Genomic DNA, 23440 nt, shown 5'->3' with positions numbered 1-23440 from the left:
GGCCACCATGAGTTTTCAGAGAATGAGTTTTACAAAAATCTAAGTGTTTTAAATATTGCAAGGATTTACTTATATATGCTGTATATGAGAAAAGTCCTTCCAGTTACAGGGAGGAGAAAGAAAGTATATTCAGGAATTAAATTTTCACAGTTCTCTGAATTCTTATATTTCTCTTGTTGTCCATTTTTCTTTTTTTGTCCTTCATCCACCCCTTCCACCTTGACCCACTGTCTTCATCATCTAGTGCTGCCGTAACAGAAATACCATGAGTGGATGGCTTTAACCAATAGAAATTTAATACCTCACATTAAAGTAGGCTAATTTTTTTTTTTTAATAGTCCAAGGCATCAGCTCTAAGGGAAAGCTTTCTCTCTCTCTTTCGGCTCTGGAAGAAGGTCCTTGTCCTTAGCCTTCCCATGGTCAAGGAGCTTCTCAGGTGCAGGGACCCTGGGTCCAGAGGACATGCTCTGCTCCTGGTGCTGCTTTCTTGATAGTCTGAGGCCCCCAACTCTCCGCTTGCTTCCCTTTCCTTTTACCTCTTGCGAGAGGTAAAATCATGGCCTAACCAAGTTGAAACACACGTTTTTTAGGGTCATAATTCAATCCAAACCAAACCAAACTTGTCACCATCAAGTTGATTCCAACCCGTAGAGACCCTAGTTGATATTAACTCATAGAGACCCTATAGCATAGAGTAGAACTACCTCATAGAGTTTCCAAGGACTAGTTGGTGGATTCGAACTGCTGACCTTTTGGTTAGCAGCTGAGCTCTTAACCACTATGCCACCAGGCCTCCTCTTGATACACAGTCCACCCTAATTCACCACTGTGTTAGAAAAAGGTTTTGCTATTCTGAAATAAGAACTTTTTACTATACTTTTGTGTTCGTGGTTGCTTTTTGTATGTCTTTAAGCACTGAACAGTTAACTCATACCCATTAAAAACCCATTGCCACTGAGTCTATTCCAACTCATAGCGGCCCAATAGAGCAGAGCAGAACTGTGCCATAGACTTTCCAAGGAGCGCCTGGTGGATTTGAACTGATGACCTTTTGGTTAGCAGCTGTAGCTCTTAAACAGTACACCACCAGTGTGGGAGGGGTTTAATTGATAACATGATGTCTGGGCTCCAAGGGGGATGGAATGGATGTGCAGGAGAAGGGCATGCAGAGTCTGCCTGTATAGTCCCCAGAACTCTGTTCAAGATCATAACACACCTCAGTAATCACTTGAATCTAAACATACAACTTTAACAGTTGATGTAAATGACTTTACACATGAATTTTGGAACGCAACTATTTCTCAATGGAAGTTTCTTCAACTAAGCTGTTTGTATTCCCTTAATAATTATGTAAGCTAACATTTATTGTGTTCATTCTGTGTGTGAGGCCTTTTTCTAAGTGCCTTGTGTGTTTTATTTAACCTGCGTAACAACCTTTTGAATAAGACCCGTTTTAGAAATGGGAAACTGAGGCAGTGAGAGGTAAAGTAATGTGCCCAGATCACCCAGCTGATAAATTGAGTTAGGATTTAAACCCAGGCAGTTTGTTTCAGAATTTGCTTATGTAATCACTGTAGATGACAGCAGTGAGCCCTAGTGGCTCTGTGGTTAAAGAACTTGGCTGCTAACTGAAAGGTCAGTGGTTCGAACCCACCAGCCTCTCTGTAGGAGACAGATGTGGCAGTCTGCTTCAGTGAAGACTTACAGCCTTGGAAACCCTATGGGGCAATTTTACTCTGTCCTTTGGGGTCACTATGAGTTAGAATCGACTTGATGACAGTGGGTTTTGGCACATAATACTAATGTCCAGTGTATTCTATATGCCATGTATATGTTCAGAAACTAATTTTCCGAACATTTATGCCATGTATAGATTACCAATCCAGTTGCCGTTGAGTAGATTTTCACTCATGATGACCCCGTGAGTTTTCAGAGTAGGACTGCCCTCCATGCGGTTTTCAATAGCTGTGACCATTTGGAGGTAGATTGCCAGGCCTTTCTTCCAAGGCATCTGAGTGGATTTAAACTGCCAACCTTTCAGTTAGTAGCTGAGCACTTAACTCTTTGTGCTACCTAATACATATATATACTAGGAGGTTTTCCTCCTTATTTGTACTTTAATGATTTTTAGACTCTTATGAATACTTGTTCTGGCAGTGAACTAGATGCTAAAGAACAGAATAGGCACATGTAACCCTCTCTCACCTTCTCCCTCCCCTCTTTCACAGAGATGAAATGAAAAGGAATTAATGAAGACAGATTATTGGATTAGGGCCCATACTCAGGGCTCTAACAGCATGGGGAGTTTCTCCTGTCACTTCAGTTCTTGTTCAGGAATTGGCACCTGTTTTTTGTGAATCGCAAAGACCAGTGCTTTATATCACGTCATTTAGATTTGGGGTATGGAGCAGTGACTTAAAAAAATTAAATTTTATTTTCAGAGATTTTTTCTATTAATTGTTTGCATTTATTTTAATTGTATATTCTAAAACCACTACAAAAAGGCATGAAATAATTGTTTAAATTTTAATTCGTATGGGTCAAAATGTATGTTAAACTACCTGTTGTCACCTTCACAGTCGTTGTTATGTTTGAGCCGATTGTTCTGGCCACTTGTTACCAAGTATGACTTTCTTCTCCAGGGACTGATCTCTCCTGACAACATGTCCAAAATACGTGAGATGAAGCCTCGCCATTCTTGCTTCTAAGGAATATTCTGGCTGTACTACTTTCAACACAGATTTGTTCATTCTTTTGGCAGTCCGTGGTATATTCAATATTCTTTGCAAACACCGTAATTCAATGCCTTCAATTTTTCTTTGGTCGTCCTTATTCATTGCCCACCTTTCGTGTGCGTATGAGGCGACTGAAAACACCATGGCTTGAGTCAGGCGTACATTAGTTTTCAAGGTGACATCTGTGCGTTTGAACACTTTAAAGAGGTCTCTGGCAGCAGATTTGCCCAATGCAATGTGTCGTTTGATTTCTTGACTGCTGCTTCCGTGGGTGTTTATTGTGGATCCAAGTAAAATGGAGCCCTTAATGATGTCAACATTTTCTCCGTTGTCATGATGTTGCTTATTGGTCCAGTTGTTAGGCTGTTGGTCTGTGGTCTTTGATCTTCATCAGTAAATGCTTTAAGGCCTCTTCACTTTCAGCAAGCAAGATTGTATCATCTGCATATCTCAGGTTATTAATGAGTCTTCCTCCAATCCTGACGCCTTATTCTTCTTCAGACAGTCCAGCTTCTCGGATGATTTGCTCAGCATACAGGTTGAATAGGTATGGTGAAAGGGTACAACGGTGATGCACACCTTTCTTGACTTTAAACCATGCAGTTTCCTTGTTCTATTTAGATGACTGCCTCTTTTTCTATGTACAGGTTTCTCATGAGAACAATTAAGTGTCCTGGAAATCTCATTCTTCCCCATGTTATCCATAATTTGTTACGAGCTGGAGTAGGTCTCAGAAATAATGTGCCATTTCTTCCAGTTGGTTGTGCACGGCTGCCTACTTTCCTAGGTGGTAGCAGCTAAGGCCTGTCTCAGAAACATTCCCCTCCTCACTTAGCATGAGTCTTCACACTGCTGCATCTTCTTTCCCGTGTGTGTCTCCTGCCCTCCTCAGTGGCTGGGGAAAATGATAGTAGTCCACTGATGAGATTTATTCTTTTATTATACTTTATTTTATCATTTGTTTTTATAACATAGTTCCGTTAAAATCAAGGGTAATAAAAATGTTTGTATGATGGAAGTGGATAATCCCACCCATTGTGCCCATCTAAAGTTTCATGAGAAAACTGTGCCCACAACAGAGGGCTCCCACTCCTCTGGCTCACTGTATTTTCTCCTTGTTTATTTGCTCTTCCCTCTTTCCTGATGGATGCATGGGACCACTGAGCTTCAGGACTCCACAATTCTGCTTTTCATACCAGTGTTACTGTAATCTTGGGTACATGGGCTGCCTTGCCACAGATTACTCATTCTGTTTCTGTTGATTATTTCATTGCTTAAAAATCTCTCATGAATTTTTCCAGAAGTACATTCTATTCCTCAAAAACTTGGAAGCAATGGGAAAGTATGCAATAAATAACAAGAAAACATGCGTAATGCATAGAATAAATTATTAACGTTCCGATATGTCTGTTATCTTACTTATATTGGCATGTATGTGTATTAGAGTCTCTGGTTGATGCAAATGGTTAATATCTTGAGCTGCTGACAGAAAGTTGGAGTTCAGGTCCACCCAGAATTGCTATGAAAGAGAGGTCTGGCAGTCTACTTCTGAAAACTCAGCCACTGAAACCCCTATGGAGTACAGTTCTACTCTGGCACACTGGTGTCATCATGAATCAGAACTGACTCAGTGGCAACTGGTTTTATGTGGGTATTAGCACACACATTTACGGATATTAACACGGATATTATATCCTGATATTTTCATTCAACATTAGTCTTTTCTCATGATAAATTTTTTTTGTTTTTTTTTAATGAGGGCATTAAATTACTTTATAATATTCTGTGTGCATGTAGTATATGTTTTTTAACGATATGACTGTAGTTGCAATAATAAATGTGCATGTTTCTAGTAATCTTCAACCTATACTTACATCTTTTTAACATACATCTCTGCCATTAAATCTCTTTGTTTAATTATTGTTTAACACTCTTTACGCCTAAGAGATGGTCTCAGAAGCAGCCCTGATCAGTTTTTCTCCCTCTTACTCATGAAGCCCCTTAATGTATTCCAAGGTATCAACTACGAAGCATTTTACGTCCTTATCGTTTGTTTATTTTTCATTCAGTCAGTATATTCCATGGGCCAGAAATAGTCTATGTTATGCAGATACAGTGGTGAAAGGTACACACTGTCCCTGTCCTCATGAAGGGGACAACCCAGTGCAGGTGGGAGGAGCACTGGGGAAATGCAGCTGAGAGAAAGGATAGACAACCCTCCAGGCACCACACTGGACTTCAGAGAGGCTTGTTGGCTGCTGTTCACCTGGCAGGCTTCTAGACACCAGAGTACCCTTGGGCTTGGTGCCTGCTCCTCTCTCTACTCACACCCTCCCTCTAGGATGCCTCAGTGAGTTCACTGCTGTCTATTTGTAGCTAAGGACCTGAGGTTTATACCTCCGTCCATTCAAACTCCTCCTGGGTCCGGACTCATATATTCAAATGTCAGCGTAACTCTCTGTATTGACCTCTTTATGCATTATAATGATACATTCCTCATATGGCCATCACGAAAAGCAAACATGAAAGAAAAAGCACAGGAGTGCCTGGCACCAGTGCAGGTACTCAATGACCATTAGCTGTTGGTATTATCCTTGACATCCCCATGTGGGGTGAAGTTTTATTACCGGACATCTCCATGTGGATATCTAACAGCTACACCATGTTATCTAGGCTATGAAACAATTCTTGGTTCCAACCACCGTTCTCTTCTTATCGATGAGTTTCTCAAGGCTTCGGTGATGGGAGTGTGTGTTTTTCCACACAATGGACGTGATTAGGAATGGTTGGCTATGTCCTACACAATAAATTGCTCCAGCATTCCTATGGGTGACCATTGAGACAAGTTTCAGCCAACGAATGTAGCAAAGAATTGGAACCACTCTCAGCTGTTCATGCGAGTACTCTCAATCCAGAATATCTGGTAAGTCGACTGTTAGGGATTGAATTGTGTCCCTCCAAAATGTATGTGGAAATCCTAACCCCTGTACCTGTAAATCTGACCTTGTTAGGAAAGAGGGGGCCTGCTTTTATTATGTGAATGAGGTCATACCAATGTAGGGTGGGTCCTAAGCCTAACTCTTCTTAGTTATAAAAGGAGCAGAATACACACAGACACAAACAGGTGAAAAGGAAGACAGACAAAGAAGACAGATGCTTCTAGAAGGCCAGGAACACAAATGATTGCTGGCATCTACTAGAAGCTGAGGTAGACAAGGAAGGACCTCCCACTACAGCCATGCCCTGAATTCGAACGACTACCTGCTAAACTGTGAGAAAATAAATTTCTGTTCTTTAAAGCCATCCAGTTGTGTTATTTTTTGTTATGGAGGGACTAGGTAACTAACACACATACCCGTTCTTATAAGTTCAGCCCAGTGCAGAATAATTTTCTTCCCTCCTTGGTCTAGACCACCTGAACCTGCTCTTTCCCTATCAGTGTCCTTTGCTTTCACCTAAGAGCTATGACAGAGTCAGCTCGATGGTGATGCATTGAAATTTCAATTTATTTTTTATTTATGATTACTATTAATTCCAGTATTTTCTACAGTTTTCAATGGAGACAGTCCTATAATCTATGAATAGCAGTTATACTTTTTCTCTTTTTGTACTAGCTTACACTTCCAGTGTTAAATGTTTAATAAAAGTAATGATAGAAGCACCCTTATTTTATTGTTTATTAATTTTAAAGAGAATGTCCCACACGTCACCATGAACTATCATGCTAGTTGTAGTTTTCCACGTTTGGGAACTCCTTTTCTGTTCCATGTTTGCTCCTAGTCCTTATCTCTCCGTGTGATTGGATTTTATCAACCTGCTTTGCCCCCATCTCTTGAGGTGAGCATATGTCTTCTCTTCTTTCACCTGTGCATGTGGTGAATGAAATTACTAAATCTTTAACGTTCACTCAAATTTATATGCCTACAATAAACCGCCTTGATCATGGCATGTTACACGGTTTATACTTTGCTGGATTTCCTTTGCTGGCATCTTACGTAGGGTTTTGCATCTCAGTTACTGAGTGTGCTTGTCCTCTAACTCTTCTTCTACCATCCTTCTCTAATTTGTTATCATTTTTAAACTAGCCTTAAGGATCAAGTTAGGGGAGTATCTCATGGTTTTCTAATCTCTGTTGACTATGTACAAGATTAAAATTACTGTTTCTTGCATGTTTGCTGGAACCTGACTGGAAACGATCTAGGTCTGCTGTTTTCTTTGTAGGGAGATCTTGAACTACTGACCCATTTTATTTAGTGGTTAAAGGCATCTTCTGGTGCTAATTTACTTAGAAAAAATTCTGATGCATGTTCTAGGTTGCTCGAATCTCATCTTCAAATATTGATTATCAGGGCTTGTAGCCTCATGCAAGGCAATTCATCAATCCCAGATTTCCCCAAAGTCAGGCTCTGCAACTCTTCCCGGTACCAAATTCCCTCATTTAAGACTTATTTGCAAAGAGACAACAGTATGCTATCTACGCAGTTGTTTATCCGCAGCCTTCTCGAGTCCATAATGTGAGGATACAGTCTTCTAATACTTTTTTTGTAATTGTTCTTTTTCTTATTTTTTTTTCCTTTTTTCACTGCCAATACCCCCCTCCCCCCAGTCTAGTAGTTTTAAAGTTGTGCGTTTCAGGTTCAAGTCTGTAATCCAGCTGAGCTTCTGTGTGTGCTGCATGTGTGCATCAAAAGAACACGCTTCTAGAAGCAGAAAGCAGGCAGTGCGATTGTTGGGTGGTTGGCGGGGTAGGGGTAGGGGAGCTGCTGCTCAGAGAGGGCGCCCGAGGGAGGCACGAGATGCCGGGCTGCCCACCGCAAGCCCGCAGGCTTCAAGGAGGAGGAAACTGCGTGTGCCATGAGCCTTTTGAGACAGGCCCAAGCCTGCCCAGCCGGGTGCTAACCTCACATCCGCCAGGCTTGCAGCTTCCACCAGGACTAGGGGAAGCCTAAGGCCAAGGAGGGCAAGGTCTAGGGTCTGGACCTGAGAACTGGTTCTGCCACTTGTGATCGCAGCGCTTATGCTGGAAAGGAGGGCAGGAAGCATATCGCAATGTGTGTCCGGACGATGACCCAGAAGGGGGGAGTTGTGGTCACCCACGGACTCTGGATCTGCATATGGAGGCCCCCAGGGTGCAATTCCAGGAGCAGAAGGCAAAGCCACAGAGGCCAAAGTGCACCTCTCCGATGCTTCCCAGGGGCATTTCCTCAAATATGGGGAGCAGTCCCTCCTCTGGGCTAGGGACTTTGTTTCCTCCATTGTCATCACTGACTGTGAGCAGACTCTAGTCTATGCAGACTAATGAGGAGTTATCAAAATGAGCTCCAAACTCCGGATTTGAGTTAAGGATCATAAATTAACACAGAGAAATACGACTTTAGCAATAAGTGACTGTTTGAAGCCCAAGTTGCCTTAAAACACGGAATTTCAGTCTTTCAGCTCCTCTGCTAATCTAGTGACTAAGAACAGGATCTCAATGGAGCTCAAAGATGTGGGGCACTGGGAATACTCTGGGTCTGTCTGCTCACGGCTGATTGCCTGATTCCCAGTTTTATTATACAGCTTAAATACAGACCAGAAGAGGAGTTTGGGGCTTGACACCTGACATCTTAACACCAGTTCCTGTTTCTTGAGGAAGGAAGAGGTAAAATAAATCAGCGTTTACTGTGTCCTTCTCCATCCCCAGAAGTCTTCATGAAGACCCTCTCAGGTAAGGATTGACAGGGAGTGGCTTGGTTTACTATTCGACTTTGTCCTTCAGTCACTTTGTTTATGTCCTGCATGTAACCTATTATGCATTGACAGAAGCATTCTAATTCTTATGCAGAATGACTAGACCTGCTGCAGAATGACTATATTGTGCCTCCCTCGGGCACCCCTGTCTGCGCAGCACCCGCCACCCCCAACTGCCCAACCGCCTCTCTCCTGGCATTCTGCTTCTAGAAGCATGTTCTTTTGATGCAGAGATGCAACACACACAGAATCCCAGCTGGATTACAGACTTGAACCTGAAGACCTTATGCAGAATGACTATTTATGAACCACTAAACTTAGTTCTAAAGCAGGTACTTACCCCTCAGAGAAGGCCCTGGGGGAGGTTGATACATGCATTCCCCAGTGCTCCTGCTGCTCTAGAAGTGCCTGAAATGCCTCTGTGGGAAAGGCCTTCAGATTAGGCTCATGGCCCACGTGGGAATTCAGGCCTATCTTTCTGTTAGAACATCTCATTTCGCTCTGAAAATGTTATTATCCAGTTTATTCACCAGACATGAGTACAGACATCTCATATTTTCAAAATTAATCCCATTCTCTAATACTAATTTGCCTCCAAGAGTATATTCCAAAGTGTTTCCAATAGGCTAGAAAGTCTTTCCAAAGAGGGGAGTCCTGTGCCATGTTGTGCAGTGACAGCAGGGTTGGCATAATATGTTTACCCAGATACCTACCACTTTTTAAAAATTTCTTATTGTGCTTTATTTGAAACTTTACAGAGCAAATTACTTTCTTGTTCAACCATTTATACACAATTGTTTTGTGACATTGGTGGCAATATTCATGATGTGTCAATATTCTCTTGTCCTATGCTCCAGTTCCCCGTTTCCATCCGCCATGATTCCTGTTCCATCCTGCCCTCTTTTCTGTGCTTTTGGGCAGGTTTTGCATTTTTGGTCTCATACACACGATTGAACTAAAAAACACTTTCTTCACGTGTGTTATTGTTTGTTTTATAGACCTGTCTAATCTTTGGCTGAACGGCGAACTTCAGAAGGTACTTTCGACTTTGTTGCTTTCCATAATTCCTGAAATTCCAAGTCTACCACCTGAAGAACTTCCTTTAGTGTTTCATTTAGAACAAGTCTGGTGGCGATGAATTCTCTTAAGCGTCCTTCACCTGAGAATGTCAATATTTTTCCTTTACTCATGAAGGAAATAACAGCCTATAGAACACTGGGTTAATGTTTCTTTTCTTTCAGTGTTGAAAAAATGTTTTCACAGCCTTTTGGCCTCCATGGCTTCTGATGATGAATACAGAGTCATTCCAATTGTTTCTCCTGTGTGAAATGAGTTGTTTTCTCTCTAGCTTCTTTGAAGATATTTTCTTGGTCCTTGTTATTCCACAATTGACAGTGAGGCATTTGGGCGTAAAATTATGTGAGTTTAACTTGTTGGAGTTTGCATAGCTTCTTGAATCTGTAAGTTTATGTCTTTCAACAAATTGGGAAAGTGTTGAGCCAGTATTTCTTCAGATACTTTTTTCTACACTACATATTTTCTCTACACCTTATGGAATTCCAATAAATAAATGTTAGATATTTTTGGATTTTTTTGAGGCTCTGTTCATTTTTTTTTTCAATATTTGTTCTCTGTTTTCAGATTGGATATTTTCAATTGAACTATTTTCATCTCGTTGATCCTTTTGTCTGTCAACAGCATTCCGCTGATCAAGTGAATTTTTTATCTCTATTTTTCCTGTCTAAAATTTTCATTTGTGAATGGTTTCTATGTATTTTTCTATTTCTCTAAGGTGTGCCTGTTACTTCTTTGAGCGTGGTTAAAGTAGCTTTTTAAAATTTTTGTCTATGATTCCAAGACTGTGTCTTACTTCAATCTTACAGAAAATGTTGATGTTGTTTGTTTTAGGAATCACTTGACCCAGTTATGTTCAGGCTGCAGGTTCTTTCTCAACTTCTGGATGCTGTGGCTCAGATGTCAGTTCAGATTTTGAAGACTTTGCAGTGATATTTGGATGTAATCTATGGGAGTGTCACTCAGTCTGGGACCTTGTTGGTGTTCTAACCCATAATGCAGTTCTCAAAGGATTGATCTACTTCTTGGGGTCAGAGCAAAGCATATGCAACTATGGGAGTGGAGGGGGTATGAAAAACAACTTTATGGTATCCCTTTCTTGAGCCGCCTGATCTCTGTCTCTGTGAGGCTCTCTGATGTCTGAGCAGCTACCTTCCTGGTCCACTGGCAAGAATGTTGGGGCTTTAATCTCTTCATTCTGCCATGCAATTAAGTGACTGGGTCTGCCTATGAGGCCAAATAACGGTAAGATGGAGAAAATGTAACAGAGATTCCTCTATATTATTTGGTCCTTATATACTTAGGTCAGAGAGAAGGCACACTGTTTCTGGTGATACTTCCAAACAGGTATGGAGAAAAAGGCATTAACAGGTCGATAGCTGCATACTAGGTGTTACGGATTAAACTCTGTCTTCCCAAAATGTATATATCAGCTTGACTAGGCCATGCTTCCCAGTATTGTGCGATTATCCACCATTTTGTCAGCTGGTGTGATTTTCCAATGTATTGTAAATCCTACCTCTATGATGTTAATGAGCGAAGATTTGAAGCAGTTATGTTAAGGAGGCAGGGCTCAATCTACAAGATTAAGTTGTGTTTTAAGTCAATCTCTTTTGAGATATAAAAGAGAAAAGAGCAGAGAGACAGGGGGACCTCAGTACCACCAAGAAAGAAGTGTCAGGAGCAGTGCATCCTTTGGACCTAGGATCCGTGTGCTGAGAACCTTCTTGTCCAGGGGAAGATTGGTGACAAAGACCTTCCCCTAGGAGTGACAGAGAGAAAAAGTCTTCCCCTGGAGTTGGCACCCTGAATTTGGACTTACAGAGCCTCCTGGACTGTGAGGGAATAATTTTCTTTGATAAAGTCATCCGTTTGTGGTATTTCTGTTACAGGAGCACGAGATATCTAAGACACTAGATACCAGGAGATGTACATTTCCCAGCTCTTTCACTCCCAGGGCCACTATGACTAAGTAGCCATTGCCATAAATCCATGCAAGCAGACTATTCTGATTACTGCTTTGACTCTACTGTCTGTTATGGTAACCACACCCACCTTGTCTTTGTTGATTGAGTGCCGCCACTTGGCTGCTACCACCACGGGATCCAGTCAACTGCATTGTAGTCAGGTGTCTTAATTCAGTTAGGGCAGTTCTCACTGTGGACTCTTACTTACATAAAATAGCAACCACAGAAGTCTTCAATAATGCTGGGGCTTGCTGCACAAATTTGTACCTCACCGCTATGGTAAAAAGAAAGCCCTCTGGGCACTCCATGTGTGGGTCTGTGGGTCCAGCCTAATAAATCCATTCTAACCTGCCAATTTCCCTCATCCTTTGATTACCTTCTCCTACGGTATACCATGGCAGATCTGCCATTTCCACTTGATTTATTGTAGGCCACCACTTAATCCATGCTTCAGTAAACCAGCCAAATAAACTATGAGATCCTTTTCTAACCTCTGAAGCTGAAACACTGAATGAAGAATCTATGCTTCCTGGGTCTATATCAATAAACTCATACTAATCCACCTTTATGTTGCTTGCACCGTTATCCCACACCCATAATAGCCATTCCCACACATATTCACCAGGTTTCTGTATGTATATATTAGAAAAATCAAGCAGTTCTTTTGGAGTTTAGCATACCTTCTCCTGGGTCACACTTTATAGTTCACCTTTTGGGGCTTGTTGGGACTGAAGCCTAGGTATAGGTCTAGAAGCAAAAATGGGCAGTTGCAGTGGGATGTTCAGCCGTGTCTTATAAGGCATCTGCCTAAGGTGATGCCCCAGGCAATGCCCCAGACACCACCCCAGGAGATAACTCAAACAAGACACTTCAGGCACAGCTGGGGTAATCTCATCAGATGGTGGTGGAAGGGATAATTGTTTTACTGGGAAGGGTGCCTTAGCAGGCAGTTAGAGAATCTCTTCAGATGGGAGTAAGAGGTCTGGTTCTGTTAGGAAGAGCGATTCAACAGAAATTGGAGGTTCATTGTCCCCCGCTTCCTGACTGTCTGCGCATATGTCCTCATCCCGAGTTTCAGGATCCCATTTCTTCCCAATCAGTGCCCTCACTCTAACTTCAGACACCATTTGAGGTTGGATATTCAACTGGCACTTTATTTCAGTCACTCTTATGATAAGAATCTGAGTTTATTTTTGGCAGCATTAGCCTTGTTACTATAAGAAATATGGTTTTCCTTCTGGGCACAAGTGGCAGCTTTCCGATCTTGTATGTGGTGCTTGAGCTTTGAGTCCATTTCTTTCATTCACCAGTGTGGCTAGCAAAAGCGGGACCAACCAAGCAGCTTCCTTATTATTCTTATTCTGACAAAATTATAGAAAAGTATCAAATATGTAATCAGGCAGAGCCTTGTCTCTCACAAATATTTGATCCAGTGGTAGTAGTATTTTGCGTATTTCTATTGTCACCTCCCACCATGGATTAGCAATAGCCTGTTTACTAATGGAGACAGTCATCAGTGCCTTTAAGACTAGCCAGACTTGAGAATCAATTCAGAAAACTCATCCTTAAGATTTGGTTCCTCTAGAACCACAGTAGGTACCAAATGTCTTAGCCTGGGATCTCTAGAGGTGCAAAACTAGTGAAGAGAATATATATATATGGAAACCCTAGTCGCATAATGGTTAATAGCTATAGCTGCTAACCAAAAGGTTAGCAGTTCGAATCCACCAGGCGCTCCTTGGGAACTCTGTGGGGCAGTTCTACTTTGTCCTGTAGGGTCACTATGAGTTGGAACCGACTCGATGGCAATGGGTATATATATATATATATACACACACACACATGCACACACACATACATATATATATGCATACATATGTTAGTTGTGGCTGTTAGATGCCATCGATCCTGTGTAAAACAAAATGAAACACCGCCTGATCCTGAACCATCCTCACAATCATTGCTATGTTTGAGCCCATTCTTGCAGCCATTGTGTCAGTTCATGTTGTTGAGCGCCTTCCTCTTTTTTTCTGACCCTCAGCTTTTCCAAGCATGATGAGCCTCTCCTGGGACAGGTCCTTCCTGAAACTATGTCCAAGACACGTGAGACGAAGTCTCGCTATCCTTGCTTCTAAGGTGCATTCTTGGTGTACTTCTTCCAAGATGGATTTGTTTATTCTTCTGGCAGTCCATGGTATATTCAGTATTCTTTGCCAACACCATATTTTAAATGAATCAGTTCTTCGGTTTTCCGTATTCATTGTCTAACTTGCTCAAGCATGTGAGGTGATAGAAAATATCATGGCTTTGCTCAGGCACACCTTAGTCTTCAAAGTGACATCTTTCCTTCACAACACTTCAAGGAGGTCTTTTGCAACAGATTTGCCCAATGCAATACATTGTTTGAATTCTTGACTGCTGCTTCTGTGGGCATTGATTATGGATTCAAGTTAAATGAAATGCTTGATGAGTTCAGTATTTTCTCTATTTATCATGGTGTTGCTTACTGGTCCAGCTGTGAGAATTTTTGTTTTCTTTATGTTGAGGTGTAATCCATACTGAAGGCTGTAGTGGTTGCTCTTCATCAGTAACTGCTTCAAGTCCTCTTTACTTTCAGCAAGCAGGGTCGTATCAGCTGCATATCATAGGTTGTTAGTGAATCTTTCTCCAAAACTAATGCCATGTTCTTCTTCTTCGAGACCAGCTTCTCAGAATGTTTGCTCAGCATACAGATTGAGTAAGTATGGTGAAAGGATACCACCATGACACATAACTTTCTGATTTTAAACCACACAGTATCTCCTTGCCCTACTCAAATGACTGCCTCTTGGTCTACGTAGATATTCCGCATGAATACAGTTAAGTGTTCTGGAATTCCCATTCTTTGCTAAGCTATCCATAATTTGTCATGAGCCACACAGTTGAGTGTGCTTGTATAGGAAACAAAAATAGGTAAACATCTTACTGATATTCTCTACTTTCAGCCAAGATCCATCAGACATGAGAAATGATATCCCATGTTTCATGTCTTCCTCTGAATCCAGCTTGAATTTTTGGTAGTTCCCTGTCTGTGTACTGCTGCAACTGTTTTTAAATTATATTCAGCAAATTTTTTCTTGCGTGTGATGTTAATGACATTGCTCGATAATTTCCGCATTGCGTTGGACCACCTCTCTTTGGAATGTGTACACATATAGATCTCTTTCAGTCATTTGGTCAGGTAGCTGTCTTCCAAATATATTGGAATAGTCAAGTGAGCGCCTCCAGCACTGCGTCCGTGTGTTGAAACATCTCATTTGGTACGCCATCAGTTCCTGGAGCCGTGTTTTTTCCAATGCCTTCAGTGCAGCTTGGAGTTCTTCCTTCAGTACCATCAGCTCTTGATCCAATGCTACCTCCTGATATGGTTGAACGTCGACCAATTCTTTTTCGTGTACTGAGTCTGTGTATTCCTTCCGTCTTCTTTTGATGTTTCCTGTGTTGTTCGATATTTTGCCCATAGAATCCTTCAGTGTTGCACCTAGAGGCTTGAATATTTCCTTCAGTTCTTTCAGCTTGAGAAATGCCAGGTGTTTTCTTCCCTTTTGGTTTTCTAACTCCAGATCTGTTCACATTATTATTATCATACTTTGTCTTCTCCAGCTTCCCTTTCAGGTATTCTATTGAGCTCTTTTACTTTATTTTTCCTTCCATTCTCTTTAGCTACTGTACATTCAAGAGCAAGATTCAGAGTCTCTTGTGACATCCTCTTTGGTCTTTGCTTTCTTTCCTGTCTTTCTAATGACTTTTTGTTTTTTTCATATATGATGTACTTGCTATCATCCCACAACTAATCTGGTCTTCGATCATTAGTGTGCAGTGCATCAAATCTATTCTTGAGATGGTCTCTAAATCCAGGTTTGATATACTCAAGGGCATACTTTGACTCATGGACTTGTTTTAATTTTCTTCAGCTTCAACTTGAACGTGAATATGAGCAACTGATCATCTGTTCTGCAGTCAGCCCCTGGCCTGATTCTGACTCATGATATTGACCTTCTCCATCATCACCTTCCACAAATTTGATTCCTGTCTATTCTGCCTGGAATAGTTCACGAGTATAGTCACCATTTATGTTCCTGACGAAAGGTATGTGCAATGAATAAGTCATTGGTCTTGCCAAATTCTATCATGTAAGCTTTATTGTCATTTCTATCATCAATACCTTATTTTCCAACTGCTGATTTGTCTGCTTTGTTTTCAACTTCGCATTCTAATTACGTAATTATCAGTACATCTTGATTGATGAATGCATCACGTTTGATCAGTTTCAAACTGCGGAACTTGGTAAAAACCTTCAACTTCTTCATCTTTCACATTCATGATTTGTGTGTAAATTTGAATAATAGTCTTATTAACTGCTCTTCCTGGTTTTCCTGGTAGGCCTGTGGATATTATCCTATTGCTCGTAGTGTTGTACTTCAGAACAGATCTTGAAATGTTCTTTTTATCGATGAATATGATGCCGTTCTCTTCAGTACCTGAATCCTGGCATAGTAGAACATATCATTGTCTAGTTTAAAATTTCCAAAACCAAGCTATTTCAGCTCACTAATGCCTTGGATTATTGACCTTTATGCATTCCATTTCATTTTTGATGACTTCCAATTTCCCTAGATTCATACTTCCTTCATTCCACATTCTGATTATTAAAGGATATTTGCATCAGTTTCTTCTCATTTTGAGTTGTGCCCCATCAGGAAACGTCATTAAAGTGGGATCTACTTTGAGGAGGTAGCTCTTCCCCACTCGTATTTTGAGTGCCTTCCAACCTAAGGGGTTATCCTCTGTCATTGAATCAGACAGTGTTCCAGTACTATTTGTAAGATTTCACTGGCCAGTTGTTTTTAGAAATAGATCACTAGGTCCTTTTTCCTAGTCTGTCTAAATCCAGAGCTCCACTCAAACCTGTCTACCATGGGGGAACCTGGTGGTATTTGAAATACCGGTGGCATAGCTTCCAACATCACAGCAACATGCAAGCCACCGCAGTACAACAAACTGAGAGAAGAATGGTGAGAGTTAAAAATAAGAAGAACCAAAAAGAGTGCTTCTTCCATGTCTGCTGATTTAGAGGAACCATGAAAAATTGTCAAGTGAAGAGTGATTCAGAGAAAAACATGGGTAGAGTGTGACCTAATTTCCATAAAAACAAACAAATGAATCTACTTACATGTGTCCCGGCAAAAAGAAGTGTGTAAAAGGGTACATATGTATCTTTGGACACTGGACACTTTGGGGGAGCAGGTACAATATACTTATGTGGGGATGGCTCTTATTATAACTTCTGTATACAAATCTCTGTTGTTAAATGTGTTATAAGAATGTAAAACCTTTTAAAGTTTAATAACATCATACGTGTACGTGTGTGTATTTGAAACTTTTTTTTTTTTACTATTTTATATATGTGTTTTTTAGTTATCTAGTGTGGCTATAGCAGAGACTCCACAAGTGGATAGCTTTAACAAACAGAAACTTATTCTCTCACAGTTTAAGAAGCAAGAAGTTTGAAGTCAGGGCACCAGCTCTAGGAGAAAGCTTTCTCTCTTTGTGGCTCTGGGGGAAAGTCCTTGTCATCCATCTTCCCCTGGCCTAGGAAATTCTCAGCGCGTGGACGCTGGGTCAAAAGGACCTGCTCCACTCCAGGCACTTCTTCCTTGGTGGTATGAGGTCCCTCTCATTTCTGCTCACTTTTCTCTTTGTGTCTCAAAAGAGACTGACTCAAGACTCACCCTTATCCTGTAGATTGTGTCCTCCCTCATTAACATAACTGCCTCTAATCCTGCCTCATTAACGTCACAGAGGTTAGAATTTACAACACAGAAGTAATCACATCAGATCACAAAATGCAGGACAACCACACAATACTGGGAATCATGGTCTGGCCAGGTTGGCACACATTTTGGGGGACACTATTCAATCCATAACAATAGAGAAAACACTGTCTTCAATGCCAGATTCAGAGACTTTTATCCATCTGTGAAGGGCAAACACAGAAATTGAACAAAATTCAGACCAGCGAATTATTGCTTGCTCTTGGAACTAATGACTTCTTCTGGTCTCTATGCCTGGAAATGGCCAAAAGGAATTCTGTGAGGATTAATTCAGTTATTGCTAAAACATCTACTGCATTTACATGTCTACAGGTAAGGAAGAATGCTGGACACCGTGTGTGATTCATTAAGTAACACAGGGACCCTTAGACTATTGTTCTCCTTCTCTGATATGCCACTATCACCTTCTCCCCTTGTTGCTCTCCTGAAAAACCCACACTTGTATATTCTAGGCTTTTTTCCAGGATTGAATTTGCAGGAAGTTAAAGATATATCTTTGAAAGATAAAGAAGACTTTGGCCAAATTGTCTTTAGACAGTCGAACTTCGCAGCCAACCTCTGTGCAGGATGGGAATTCACAATCCCTCCTACTCAGTACCTCTGAGCAGGACGGGATTTCTGTTTCATTATCAGGAGACTGTGGAATTCACCCCTCTTCAGAAAACTTACTTTCCTTTGCCTCAAACTGTCCCTCTCAGGATCTGTCACGGTCACTCTGAGAAATTCACATGGGCAGCCTGTATGGAAGTGCCCATCCTAGAGGCCCTGCCCTCCCTTCCTTGCTCCATAGGGCTTCCTCTGACACTTGGGGTGGCATCTCCCAGGGAGAACACACCTCTGGCACTTCCAGGGATTCCCAGGCCCTGGGATACTGTGGATGGGACTTGGAACTCAATCTGTTTCTTCCCATCCTCACCTTTGGTTATCTGTGTTCTGTCTTCACCAGATTTAGGAGGCCTTGTCTTCTCTTTGCTCGTTTCATTTCAGTCAGGCTTTTCTATTCCAACTCTCTGATCTCAGAACAGATCAGGTTAGACCACACAAAAGAGAAAGACCAAGCAAACATCACTGATCTGTGCAGAAGCTGCTGGGAAGGGATTCGATTCTCATTGGTTTAGGGTTTTATGCCCACTGCTCACCAGCAGGCAGGTTCCCCCCAGAGTCTGGCTTCTGTCTGGTACCTTGTACTACAGAGAACTCAGTGCCCAGCCCACCTTCACAATCACACCTCCCTTAGAGCTATCTTTGCAGAGGCTCTTTCTCAGACTTCCATGTCCCACTGAAATCCTATTTCTCTTTCCTTACAAACATTATGCTCATTCTCAGGGCCCTGAGACCTCATCTGCAGATGAGTCTTGTCCTCTTCTCTCCTTGGCGGGGGAAGCTTTTGAGTGGACCTCATGTCTTCGGACAGCTATCCTGGGGCTTCTTCCACCCTGGTGCTGTAGGGCTGCATCTCTCCTTGTACTAGAGGGGGCATGGAAGGGGCACAAGGCTAAAAGAGGATGGATCTTCCAGGTGAGGTGGGTTTAAGAAGCCTGAATGAACTTCTTCCCTGAAGGGTGCATATTTTGCAGTCCAGACATCCTGCTTCTCTCAGTCTAAGAGTCCTAGCACGTCTTCAGGTGCTTTCTCCTTTGACTTTGAGGCCATGCCTGCAACCTCTGCAGCCAGGTCTCCCACATGTGTAGCAGCACCAGTAGGTGTGGTAGCTTCTTCAGCCCCTGTCTCCTCCTCCAGATGCTCCTGGAGGTGCCTGGCTCTTCTTGCCAGGACTCCAGGATGCTGACCAGGGACTCAGTGTTGGTTAAAGGATGTCGGCCAGTGACCACGTGTCCTCATTTCCTTTGAAGGCTTAGGCTAGTTGCCTGGGCAGAAGACAGCCAAGGTCAGTCTGAGCCTAGACACCTAGTGACCTGTGACACTGCAGCCAGTGATAGATGTTAATTTCCATGCTCAGGTATCCGCAGGTGGTGGATTGAGAGTGGTCGGAGGAGAAGTGTAATTAGAGATCACACACTCATGAGGGCATGGGCCAAAGGTCAGGGAAAATAGCTGAGGTCGTGGAGCTCTAGCGGAGCCCGTCTAGGGCCCAGGCCTCCCTCCTGTACGTGGCAAAGAGGAGATCCATATGCCGCCATCCGCAGACTCTGGACTGCTGGGGCCCTGGTTGCCCGGATTTTGGCCTTGTCTTTGGAGAAGTGATGCGCATGCAGTGTGCCACTGGGGGCTGTGGCCCAGCAGAAGCAAAATCTTGAAAATGGGGGCTTGATTTGACTTTGCCTGTGCTCTCCTTTGGCTGAGTGACATCGTGTGTTTCCTAGCAGGTGAAGGCATTCGTGGAGAGAGGCGGATTCCATGTGTGCAGGCAAAGTGTGTGCTGAGATGATGAGTCGCTGGAGACCAGGGTGGACTCTTCAGACCCAGGATAGGCCTCTGGCAGGTATGTGTCAATATTTTCTGCCCATGGCACTCACCCGGGTATTTGCATACAATGTTATCAGCGGAATTAGTAGTCTCCAGAGAGGCTGCCACATGTCAGCAAGCTTCACCTGGCCAGGTCCGCCCAGGATGTAGCTCCCCAATCAATCACTACTCTCTAGACCTTCCAGATAGACTAGCAGATCTTCTCTGCCCATGGGCAACCAGTAGAGCCAGAGGCCTTCTCCCTTTGCTCTTTCGTCTCTGGGCACTCTGTCAGGCACTCCAAGCTGTGAAGTGACTCAGGGGGAGAAGGAAGGAGATTTCAGAGAATGAACACATCCAGAGAGAGACACATAGAGAGAGGCAAGAGATGCTGAGTGGGGATGTCTTGCGTACTGATATCCTGAGGAAGGTGGGAAAATTGGACCCTGGCCTGCTCTGCCAATGCCCTGAACCAGTCTGCACCACAGGCTCCCTTGTGCCTGCGTAGCCTTTCCCAGGGTGTGCTCAAATCCTGTGGCCACTAGGTGTCCTAGGTCACAATGGAGGGCCCTGTGTCATCTGCCTGGTGGGCTGGCTCTCTGCCATTGGCTGAGTCTTGTCACCAGGCCCATCCTAAGCTCCGCCCACTCTTCCTGTGGGGGGACTGTCTCCATGGTGATAGCAAAGAAGCCTGAGTTCCGCCCACCTGGCCTTCACTTCACCTAGCTGGCCTGCTGACCCTCACTCAGACCTCTGTGTTGATCAAAATGAATGTCCGCCAGTGGCCAGGTGTCAGCATCTGGGATAAAGGATTCGGGACCTTGCCTGAGGCAGAAGGCAGCCTAGGTCTGCGAGTACCTGGAAGTCTAGTGACTTGTGACGCTGCTGCCAGTGACATATGGTGACTGCCACACTCACATATCCCCTGGTGGCAGAAGGATAGTGATGGGTGGAGAAACATGGCTCCAGAGCACACGTTCAATGGGGCACCGGCCAAAGACCAGGCCCAGGAGTGAACATCGTGGAGCTGAATGGCGAGCCAGTGAAGGGCCCAAGGATTTCTCCTATATGTGGCAAACAGGTCATCCGTGTCCCCACATCCATAAACCATTGGACTGCAGGGCCAGGCTGCCAGGATTTCGGCCTTGCCTTCGGAGCCCGGCCAGATACGCAGCCTTGCCCCGGAGGCAGGAACATGTAGACAGCAAAAATTTGGAAAATGGCATCGTCTCTTCAATTTCCCTGGCATCGGCCTTTTTGAGTGGCATGCTTTGTTTCCTAGAAGGATAAGGCACTAACGGAGAAAGGCAGGAGTATGTGTGCAGGAAAGGTGTGTGCTGAGAGGGTGACGACGTTGAGACCAGATTGGGATCTTTAGTCCCAGGAAAGGCCCCTGGCAGGTGTGGGTCAATGTTCTCTACTCATCCGAGTTGGCGGGGGAGGTTTTCACCAAACAAAGCAGCAGTGGAATTATTCGTCGCCGGAGAGGTTGCATCTGCCCACAAGCTCCACCTGGCCAGGGTCCGCCCCTACTCTATTGCCCATGTCAATCAACAGAAGCTGAGACCTTCCAGAGAGACTACCTGCTATTGTCTACCCACGGGGAAGCGGTCCAGCCAGAAGCCTCCCCCGTTTCATCTCCAGGCTCTCTCTCAGGCCCCCCATACTTGTGATGTGTCTCAGGGGTAGAAGGAAGAGATTTCTCTGAATGAACACATCCAGATAGGGGCCATAGATGCTGAGGAAGGGCGCCTTGCCTACTGATATCCTAGCGTAAGTGGAAAAGAGGTACCTGCCTGCTGTCCCAGTGTGTCGAACGTGTCCACATCAGGGGTTGCCTACTGTGAAGTAATTCCCTGGGTGCCCTCGATTTTGTGGCCAAAGACACAAGGGGCCGTTGTGTGTCCATGCGTACAATGGAGGGCTCTGCGGAACTGGCCGGTTAGGATGGACTTCTCCTATTGGCTCAGTGTTTGTGACCCGTCCCCGTCAGAAGTTCCGGCCAGCCTTCCGGTGGCTGTCTCCATGGGGATTGGGAAAGAAGCCTTAGACCCCGCACTCAGCCTTCATCTGGCCTACCTGGCCTCTTTCCCCTCATCTAGACCACTCTGTGCATGAATGAAAGGATGTCAGCCACTGACCAAGCATCCTCATTGCCTTTGAAGGATTAGGCTCCTTGTCTGGGCAGAAGACAGCCAAGGTCAGCCTGAACCTAGACACCTAGTGACCTGTGACACTGCAGCCAGCGATAGATGTTGATGTCCACGCTCAGGTATCCGCAGTTGACGGATTCAGAGTGGTCAGAGGAGAAGTGTAACTAGAGATCACACACTCCTGAGGGCACGGGCCAAAGATCAGGGGAAATAGCTGAGGTCGTGGAGCTCTAGCGGAGCCAGTCGAGGGCCCAGGCCTCCCTCCTGTACGTGGCAAAGAGGTGATCCATGTGCCGCCATCCGCAGACTCTGGACTGCTGGGGCCCTGGACGCCCGGATTTCGGCCTTGTGTTTGGAGAAGTGACGTGCATGCAGTGTGCCACCGGGGGCTGTGGCCCAGCAGAAGCAAAATCTTGACAATGGGGGCTTCAGTAGACTTTGCTTGTTCTCTCCCTAGGCTGAGTGCCATCCTGTGTTTCCTAGCAGGAGAAGGCATTCGTGGAGAGAGGCGGATTCCATGTGTGCAGGCAAAGTGTGTGCTGAGATGATGAGACCCTGGAGACCAGAGGGGACTCTTCAGACCCAGGATAGGCCTCTGGCAGGTATGTGTCAATATTTTCTGCCCATGGCACTCACCCGGGTATTTGCATACAATGTCATCAGCGGAATTAGTAGTCTCCGGAGAGGCTGCCACATGTCAACAAGCTTCACCCGGCCAGGGTCCACCCGTGATGTAGCTCCCCAATCAGTCACTACTCTCTAGACCTTCCAGATAGACTAGCAGATCTTCTCTGCCCATGGGCAACCAGTAGAGCCAGAGGCCTTCCCCCTTTGCTCTTTCGTCTCTAGGCACTCTCTCAGACACTCCAAGCTGTGAAGTGACTCGGGGAGAGAAGGAAGAGATTTCAGAGTATGAACATATACAGAGAGAGAGGCAAGAGATGCTGAGTGGGGATGTCTTGCGTACTGATATCCTGAGGAAGGTGGGAAAATTGGACCCTGGCCTGCTCTGCCAATGCCCTGAATCAGTCTGCACCAGGGGCTCCCTTGTGCCTGCGTAGACTTTCCCAGGGTGTGCTCAAATCCTGTGGCCACTAGGTGTCCTAGGTCACAATGGAGGGCCCTGTGTCATCTGCCTCGCGGACTGGATCTCTGCCATTGGCTGAGTCTTGTCACCAGGCCCATCATAAGCTCCGCCCACTCTTCCGGTGGGGGGACTCTCTCCATGGTGATGGCAAAGAAACCTTAGTTACGCCCACCTGGCCTTCACTTCACCTAGCTGGCCTGCTGACCCTCACTCAGACCTCTGTGTTGATCAAAATGAATGTTCCCCAGTGGCCAGGTGTCAGCATCTGGTATAAAGGATTCGGGACCTTGCCTGAGGCAGAAGGCAGCCTAGGTCTGCGAGTACCTGGAAGTCTAGTGACTTGTGACGCTGCTGCCAGTGACAGATGGTGACTCCCACACTCACATATCCCCTGGTGGCAGAATGATAGTGATGG

The 23440-nt window shown here is 44.1% G+C and overlaps 1 long non-coding RNA gene across 2 annotated transcripts; it reads left to right on the top strand.

Annotated features, from left to right (window-relative positions):
- The first annotated feature begins 5530 nt into the window (after positions 1–5530).
- Positions 5531–22816, top strand: LOC126067384 (uncharacterized). Of its 2 annotated transcripts, none has more exons than XR_007515393.1 (4): positions 5531–5658; positions 8295–8442; positions 19704–19822; positions 22422–22816. It is a non-coding gene; the product is annotated as an uncharacterized LOC126067384 (long non-coding RNA). The 2 variants fall into 2 exon arrangements; XR_007515392.1 differs by lacking the exons at positions 19704–19822; positions 22422–22816 and adding exons at positions 15460–15634; positions 17036–17906 and having other exon boundaries at positions 5532–5658.
- The last annotated feature ends 624 nt before the right edge of the window (positions 22817–23440 follow it).

This window comes from Elephas maximus, chromosome 25 (genome assembly GCF_024166365.1).
Source record: "Elephas maximus indicus isolate mEleMax1 chromosome 25, mEleMax1 primary haplotype, whole genome shotgun sequence".
Lineage (NCBI taxonomy): Eukaryota > Metazoa > Chordata > Mammalia > Proboscidea > Elephantidae > Elephas > Elephas maximus.
The sequence above is the reverse complement of the archived record's forward strand: the minus strand, read 5'-3'. Positions and strand labels throughout refer to the sequence as shown.